At 37.0% G+C, this 9,536-nt stretch overlaps 1 protein-coding gene across 1 annotated transcript in view; it reads right to left on the reverse strand.

Moving 5' to 3' along the window:
- Nucleotides 1-9,262, reverse strand: part of ADGRF5 (adhesion G protein-coupled receptor F5) — a 48,044-nt gene extending 38,782 nt beyond the window's left edge. Inside the window, exon 1 of the mRNA XM_029283409.1 lies at nucleotides 9,166-9,262. The gene's annotated coding sequence lies outside the window, so the exon portion shown is untranslated. The remainder of the gene's footprint in view (nucleotides 1-9,165) is intronic.
- Between the last annotated feature and the right edge of the window lie 274 nt (nucleotides 9,263-9,536).

Below are 9,536 nucleotides of genomic sequence, written 5' to 3' on the forward strand. Positions count from 1 at the left end.
GCCCCCACCCTCTGGAACGAACTACCCCCCGAGATCCGGACGATTCCGGATCTCCTATCTTTCCGCCGCGCCCTCAAGACATGGCTTTTTCAGCAAGCGGGTCTGGCCTAGGGAGAATTTTAAATAGGGACAATTTTAATTAGTATTTTAATATGACACAGCGGTAAATATTTGTTTTTAATTGGTTTTTATTGGGGATTGTGTTTTGTACTGTTTTAATATGCTGTGAGCCGCCCTGAGTCCTGTTGGGAGAAGGGCGGCATATAAGTTTAATAAAATGAAAAAATGAAAAAAATACCACCAACCATGGTATTCTTCTGGATCAGTTCTTGTCATGGCCCAGGACTCAGACTCTGAAGAAGCTATTCCAGCTGAACCAGTGGAATGTTATCCTCAGGAGACCCTAAGCCAGGAATCACCTGAAGCTGATCTTACTTGGGCACCATCAGAACAGCTGCAACAGTCAGTTGATGATGTATGGGCTCCAAACTTTCAGAATTGGCAAGTAGAGCAGACAGCAGAGCAAAGAAGCTCAATGAGGCTCCTTGACAAGCAAGAGAGTAATTCTCTTAATTAAAGACAGCTGGCTGCAGCCTGATTTCAGACACAACACTAATACATTTCTCCATTGAAAACAACTGTCTGTCCTGCTCTAGTTTGTCATTCTTGTGAATCTCTGACCTTGGCCTGGCAGACAAATCTGACTTGGCTCTCTGAACTTTGGACTGGATTTGACTACTTTTCAATGTGCTTCGTTTGAAAGCAAAACCACCCAGACAAGCTTTCTTTCCAATAGACTTTGTTGATTACAGTTTCTTCTTTGTCTGTTGTGATCTGCTCAGACTTTAGTAAATTGCTTTCTTCACCTAGCAACTATGTGAGTTTGAGACCTGAAACAGAACAGCTTCAGGGATAGGATGTGGGTGACACTTTATTGTGCTGGTTCTCTCTCTTCAGCTGGGACACTTCCATGCACTGTTGACTGGCTGGGAGAGGTCTACACTGGGCTTTTATTTTGTAGAGTGCCATACATTTTGTTATTTTTTTTCCTCTCCGGTTTAACATCCAGATAAAGCTGCTGGGTGAGATAATGTGAAGTATGCTGATGATACCTAGCTTTATATCTCTGCCCCTGGCTTACTAAGTGAAGCTGTGGAGGTCCTGGCTTGATGCTTGGAGGCTGAAGGGGAAAGCAGCTTCAAACATGCATGATTGATATCAGCTCTTCAAGGCAGACCAGACTAGTATGCCAGAATTATGAACGCTAATACTACTTCTACTATCATATTACTGAAGAAGGGAAAGAGACTTACTCAAATTACAGGTAGTCCTCGATTTACAACCACAATAATGCCCAAAATTTCTGTTGCTAAGCAACAGTTGTTAAGTGAGTTTTCCCCATTTTACAACTTTTCTTGCCACACTCATTAAGTGAATTGTTGCAGTTGTGAAGTTGGTAACACAATTATTAAGCGAATCTGGCTTCCCCATTGACTTTGCTTGTCAAAAGTGATCACATTGCAACATCATAAATACATGTCAGTTGCCAAGTGTCTGAATTTGGATCACATGACCATGGGAATACTGCAATGATTGTAAGTATGAAAATCTTACAATCACGTCACTTTTTTCAGTGCTGTTATAACTTGGAATATTACTACTGTAAATGAATGGTTGTAAGTCAAGGACTACCTGTACATTTCTGCCCGAGACAGAGATTTCATTATTTGCCTATTCCCATTTCTTTCTTTTTTTAAAAAAAAAATAGTATTCATTAAAAAAAAGATAAAAAAGAAAGATATGTAGAAATTATAAACACAAATATCAGATAGAAAGTTTATAGAATGCTATAAGATAAATTAGAAGATGTTTCTTATTGTAATTATCTTTGAAATAAAAAGGATTTGATAGTGATGCTAATGGTGAAATGTGTGTGTATCCTAACTTTTAAGGAATTCCACATTTTACGAAATTTTCTTATACATAACATACATTGGCAAAACCTGCTCCTTCTATAATTGATATTTATCAATTCTATTTAATTTATCCATTCTATTGTCGATGATAAACAGCTTGCTGTACTATATAATCTGAGATTGGGAAAAGCTATACCATCTCTCTTTTAAGTCTTGCAAAATTTTGAAATTTACTCCTGGTTCTTTTCCCCCCCACTCCATGTAAATATATTAATTGTTCTTTGCTAATCTTACAATTTTTTATCTAGGACTTGAACTGGTGATATTTGAATTGAAAAGTTTATATTGGGTAATACATTCATTTTTATTATAAAGCCCTAGCCAGTAAAGTTCTAAGCTTTTCTACCTTTCAAGATCTTGCGTTATTTCCTTCCACAATTTTTGTTATTGTTTTGAAATACATATTTACTGCATCCTGTTATGTAAAGTTCTACATATTTCACCATATATTTTTTTTGTTCTCCCACAACCGGTCTCTTTTTTCACATTTTTTTCCTTTGGAAGTTAGATGCTTTATTATTTTGTTGTGGGCTTTTTTTTTTCCATTGATTTTGCATCTGGAAAAGCAAACAAAATCTTTGAGTAGTTTTATTGTATAGAGCTTTGCGGTTTTACAATTGTTAATACCGCATCATCTGTATAACATTTCATCCTGTATTCCTCTCCTTGAATTTTGATCCAAATTGCATATTTATCTTTTTAGATCTTGCTCACCAAGACTTCCAGAAAAATTACAAATCCTAAAGGGGAGAGTGGAGACTTTTGCTTTGTGACTCTGCTAACTGAAATGTTTTCAGAGAGGGTTCTGTTCACTGTAATCTTTGAAGTTTATTGTTGGTATGTACTCTCCCTCCAAGTTTTGAACTCTTTTCTGGGATATATTTTGTTTAAGACCTCCAATTAAAAAAAGAACCATTCCAAATTGTCAAAAGCTTTTTCTACAGAAATAGTACTGTAGAGTTTTTTCTCTCAATGTTGATAAATTCTAGTGCATTTATGAAAAAGGTGCTGTTTTCCTTTTTGTAAACTATCTGATCTCTATGTATAATTTTGGGAATGTACTTTCTCATATATTCAGCTAATACAATAGTGCACATGTTGTAATCAATATTAAAAAAGAAATTGGTTTATATGTTTGAGATTTCTTCAGGTCAATCCCTTTTTGTATACCTCCTGTCATATACTTGATATTGTTTTTGTTGTTTTAATTTCTTTCATCATCAATAATGGTTCTGATACTTTCTCTTCTATGTATTTTTTTTAAATATAGAGCTGACAGCCCATCTGTGTCAGTTACCCTATCAATTATAATTTTCTCTTTTAATCTGTTCCTTAATTGCTTCTTTAATCTTTTAAATTGGTACAAATTTCTGCCCTTCAGACAGTTGCTCAGAGATTAAATAAGTCACCCCATGGCTTGACTACTACACTATGGCTTACAAGTCACGGAGGACTAATAAGCAGTTTTGTCTGGATAAGCCTGAGAAGGATGTTTTTCATGGTTTGTCTTCTTCCTGGAAGGATGTGGTGCTTAAGGACTTGAAACAGAAAGTTGCCTTGTGGCCATGTTGGATGCCTAAGCATTCCATCTTATTCTCATGCTTGTTAAGATAGACTCCTAGAAAAAGCCATCCAGAGCTTTAAAATAAAATGCAGTTGATGTCTGCTCCTCTTTTCATTTCCATCCTCAAGGGGACAAATGATACGTAGCATACTCCCAGGGGAATTTTGTTTGTTTGTTTGCTTGTTTGTTTATAGATTTGTATGGCTGCCCACCTTAGATCATATCTCTGGGTGGCTTACAACAATAATCTCAAGGATGCTACAGAAATACTGAACAGGTATAAAAGAACAATTTTTTAATCTAAATCTACAAACCCAGAAAATGACTACAAAGAAGGAACTAGCAACCCAGAAAATAGAAGGAAAATCAGAGGAAGCAGATCCAAAGATGGAGGACCTAAAGAAAGGAACTAACAGACAGACTCAGACAAATGAAGAATTAGAAGACGTAGCGATAATATCAGAAATGGAAAAGATATCTTACCTGTCAAGATCTCAGAACACACTCGAGGATAAGAAAGAAGAGCTGATTGAATGGAAGATAGAGCTGTTAGGAGAATTGTGGGAAATTGGAGAAGGAGGGAGGCTGTTTAATGAATATCAATGGGCTGAGCGTCCTTCCAAAAATATTTTAATCAAATTGTCTTTCTTATTCCAAACAATATACACAAAGATAGAGGAAGAATTACTTGATGATTCAAATGCATTGACTTGGAAAGTTAGTTGGCAAAGGAAGAAAGCTAGAGTAAGACTGAAGAAAATAGAGGTTTTAACCCATTAGATGGGATATTATACTATTAATCAGATGTTTGAACATGGGTGAGAATAGATAATTATTAGAAATAGAAGTATTATTATAACTAGAAAGATAGGATTTGTAACTAGAATATTATATTTTGGTATGAGAAGGGAAATATGAAAATGCTAAGAGGATTTGAATAAGGGAAGGTTTTGGTTATCCAAATATAACTTATTATGAGAAATTATAAGTGATAGAGACATTTTGAATACTGATGGGAAATTATTATTTTTTTAAAAAGCGGAAAAAACAGGATATTAATTGAACAAATGGATATTAAGTGCAAATGCAATTAAGATATATTTTGGTTAGAAAAGATATTTTAAACTGACATTATTGATATTATCAGGAAAATGTAACAAACATGTTGATATTCAATTGTATATGTATTAACAACATTAAGAATTGTATTTGCCTAGTGTGGAAAATGTGTACTATCGGAAGAAGAGAGGAAGCATTGGATGGTGTAATATTGGCCTAGATTGAAGAAGTTAATATGTACCACTGAATTACTAATGGACCCAGACAACACATTGTTTATTAAATACTTATGACTGTAAAACTAGAAAATTAATAAAATATTTATATATATAAAAAAATACTGAATAGGTGTTTAGTTCACTCACAAAATAGTGATGACATAACGTAAGTAAACATAGTGATATGAGAAGATGTAATTGTGAGGAAGTGGATGACAGATATAGTCTTTTGTTCAATGGTATCTGCTCCAAATGCAGAGGTAGTCAGATAAAGATGAAGATCAAGCAATGAAATGGCAAGACACAAGATACAGAAGACCTATTTGGACTTATTTGGGGCTGAGAAATACTTTGATATAAAATGTGTTCTCTCAGAGAGTAATATTCAACCTGTTCAATTATCCTAACTTTTTTTCAATCACAGTAAGGAAAAAAGCAGGGTGGCAAATCCCCATAGAGCAAGTCAGGAAGCAATGGCTTTCTACTTGATTTTGAATAGACTGACTTTGTCCATGCAGGAACAGATGGGAGCCATGCACACAGGAGATGATAATGCAAATGTTTGACTTTTATAGAAAACAGAGCATCACCACGTAGACCAGGGGTCCCCAACCTGTGGGCCGTGGCCCACTACCGAGCCAGGGCCACTAGGCCGCATGAGTGGCTGGCTAATGCATGTGTGTGTGCTCGCTTGCACTTGCCCATTCGCGCCAGTGATGCCGTGAGCGTTGTGCAGGCACTAGCACTGCCATGAGTGCACCTCCCCACTTGCGCTAGCATCGTGGCTTTGTGCCAGCGCTAGTGATGCCATGAGAGTCATGTGGGCGCTAGTATCACTGCGAGCTCACACTCCCCCCATTCATGCTAACATCACGGCGTCACACATGCAATCGCAGCTCCATTCGTGCCTGCACACTTGTGGCCCTGTGCTCTGGCACGCGTATGTAAAAGCACATCCACCACCACCCACCCAGGGCTGCCAACCCAGAAAAGTTGGAGATACCTGCCATAGACCCTCACCCTCTTGCATCTTCTCACATGCTGGGATCTTAGGTAAGTTAGATGCAAACTGATCTTTGGCTATGTCCTGTCCTGTTGGAAACAACATTATGAAACTGAAAAAAGTAAGGTTCTAAAGAAAAACCAAATGTACAGGTATAGTATAGGGGGTACCTTGCTCAACAGTAGTAACTGTGAGAGGGATCTCGGAGTCCTAGTGGACAATCACTTAAATATGAGCCAGCAGTGTGCTGCAGCTGCCAAAAAAGCCAACACAATGCTAGGCTGCATTAACAGAGGGATAGAATCAAGATCACATGAAGTGTTAATACCACTTTACAAGGCCTTGGTAAGGCCACACTTGGAATACTGCATCCAGTTTTGGTCACCATGATGTAAAAAAGATGCTGAGACTCTAGAAAGAGTACAGAGAAGAGCAACAAAGATGATTAGGGGACTGGAGGCTAAAACATAAGGAATGGTTGCTGGAATTGGGTATGTCTAGTTTAATGGAGAGAAGGACGAGTGGGGACATGATAGCAGTGTTCCAATATCTCAGGGGCTGCCACAAAGAAGAGGGAGTCAAGCTATTCTCCAAAGCGCCTGAAGGCAGGACAAGAAGCAATGGATGGAAACTAACCAAAGAGAGAAGCAACCTAGAACTAAGGAGAAACCTGACCGTTAGAACAATTAATCAGTGGAACAACCTGCCTCCAGAAGTGGTGAATGCTCCAACACTTGGGAGTTTTTAAGAAGAGACTGGACAGCCATTTGTCTGAAATGGTATAGGGTTTCCTGCCTGAGCAGGGGGTTGGACTAGATGACCTCCAAAGTCCCTTCCAACTTAATTACTAGTATTATTATTATTATTATTATTATTATTATTATTATTATTATTATTATTATTATTATTATTATTATTATTATCATCATCATCATCATCATTATTGTTGTTGTTCTTGTTCTTGTTGTTCTTGTTGTTGATTCTTGTTATTGTTGCAAAAAGGGAGAACCGTAGTAATCAAAGCATGGGAGGTTTGGGGGAATGGAGTGAGATTTGTGTACTTACAAACAAAATAAAAATTGGGTGGAAAACCGTTCAGGAGTAAAACAGCTAGTACATTAGAAATGCAAAGATTTTCCCAAGAGACTTTCAACAAATGCTCAAATAGAAAACCAAGTATTCAGCTGGGACTGCTGAACAATAGTGTGGAGCCAGTCTAGTGCTGGGAGGACGGGCTTTCTCAAACCATTGTATTACAAAAGACAAAGCTTTGTCCCCCTTTCCAGATAATGCATTTTGCCCAGTCATGAGGCCTTAAAGTGAGTTTCCTGCCCACATCATAGATCTTAATATTGGGGCAAAAAAAGTGTTACTTACGTATGAAAGTCCAAAACCATCTAAAGGATCCTTCAATTATCAATTTCAGTCTCTATATCATTTTCAAGAACAGATCTAGATAAAGTCCCTGCAGAAATATATGCAAGACATTGACAGAGCACAACTACCACAGCCAGGCCACCCTGTTCAGAAAAGGTATGCAGCTGACAAACTAGTTGCAACACGATACAGCATGATGCCCAATGGGCTGCCAAGGTTCCTTGCTCCTCAGATGAGTGAGGTGAAGGCAGGAAAAGAGTAAGGTCACATACTTGTTCATTCATAGGTGTTTACAGAATCTGGGACTTTACTAAGTAGCTTTCAAATACAAATTCATGAATGTTTGAGCTATGAACACCAGTACTAAATATATTAAGTTTCCAGTTTCCATTAGTTCAGGAATAGGAGAGTGCCATTGGTTTTGTAGCCTTCACATAGGCATCTGATGTGCCCTTTTGGAAAGACAAAACTAATTCAGGGATACGCTTAACACTGTTCCGTCTCTGATACTGTCAAAAGTTACCACCTCAGAGTCTGATATTTATTCCTATTTCCATGATTTTTCACATCACATCTTGTACTGAGAGGTACCTCAGTGTAGTATCCAGAATAGTAAAAAGCTATTGCCCTCAAATCCTCAGGAAGCAGACTGAGAACTGTAAAGCTATTAATTATAGGCTTTACGCATCTAAAATGAAAGGTATGCTTCTCAAAAGGAAATAGAAATTTTTGTGATAAGTCACAATTCCTCTGGTTTCACCTGGCAAACTTCCCAGTGTCTCACACAATGTTAACCTTCTAATCTAAACAGTCATATATCTTTACCCAGTTGTTAAACAATTATGCAACTGAATGGATAGTCAGTGAATTATGAAAGTAATAACTGGGTTTCCCTTCCCAGTCATTGTTCTCATTTTTTTCTGCAATAAAAACACAGATAATCTAGAATTCAGGCCTGTGCAACTGAATTATTTTACATGGATGGAGGGAGGGCAACATGTGGCCATCAAAATATGATTAGAATTGATGGTCATTCAACATCAACAAAGTCTATTCTTGACTCACAGAGACAAGAAACATGCTGTCTGTTTATCTGTCTGTCTGTCAATCAACATACTCTGTGCAAAGCATCTGAATTTCTATAAAAATATCTAAATGCTCAGGTATATTTTGCTGATTAGGAGGAACTTTTTTTCCAGTCACAATGGTCTTTGTTGTAAGTATATATGTAATGTAGAATAAATAAATTTTAGTTATTTATTCTACAGTTGTATGCATTACTCCAGCTGCATTTCGAAGCCTAGTTAATCATTGTAAGGCCCATTAAAACCAAAGAAGCTTATATCTGAGTAACATTCTATAAAACAGCACTATTAATTGGCGGAAATTCCACTTTTACCTATGAGTAAATTAGGTTGCAACATTCTACAAGAACTACAAATAAGAATATTTTTAGAGATCAAAGCAATCAAAGCAATACTTTCAAAGGCAGTATCAAATACAGTAAAACTTACAAATATTTTGGACTCTTAAAACACATGCACACAGACAGAATAACAAAGTCCTTTTTTTTAAAAAAAATCAACAGTTGCAATCAGATTTCAAATTCAAAAAAAGGCTCAAAAATATTACTTTGTTCCTAATCCAGCTCTTTTTCTAAAGTATCTATATCAGATGGCTGATTTCTAATGTAACTTTGATTTTTGGATGTCTTTGAAGAGATATGCTCTATTGATTTGTCCTCAAATGTCAGCCACTTAGCTACCCACAAACTTGATTTCCTGAGCGAAGGCTCTTAATGTGTATAACTCCTACAAATCCCTAATCCATTCGTATTTTCTGCTCAGATTTGTCACATTCTTGTCTTTATTAACCTGAGCAAAGGTACAACAAGAACACTCTCTCTATTTTAAATTTCATTTCTTTACAAATTAAATTAAGTACATACACAAATTCTGCGCTTCTTACCTGCCAGCTTGTCCTGGACAGTTCTTCTAAACAAAGCTGGAGTGGTTGTATATTCCTTCTGTTCTCTCTGGTACTTCTTGCTGTTTTGCTGCAGATTGAAAGGAAGTTACATCAAATATAGCCTGTTCGTGAAACTGAATGGGGCGTTGCTGCTTAGACAACAAATCTAAACAATGGAAGAAACTGAATATCACTGTCCCTAAAGCAAGAACACTGAGTTTCCTGATGCCATTCGCACCAGCAAGAATCTGCCCTTCCCAGCAGCAGATCAAAATCTTTCAGTTCATCTGAAGTGATTAGGGATCCTAACCGCTGGCATTGCCTCTAGAATGTATAAATGGAGTAAAGACAAGTATCATGTTTTGTATTGT

The sequence above is a fragment of the Protobothrops mucrosquamatus genome, unplaced genomic scaffold (genome assembly GCF_001527695.2).
Source record: "Protobothrops mucrosquamatus isolate PMUCROS unplaced genomic scaffold, P.Mucros_1.0 scaffold78, whole genome shotgun sequence".
NCBI classification, from domain to species: domain Eukaryota; kingdom Metazoa; phylum Chordata; class Lepidosauria; order Squamata; family Viperidae; genus Protobothrops; species Protobothrops mucrosquamatus.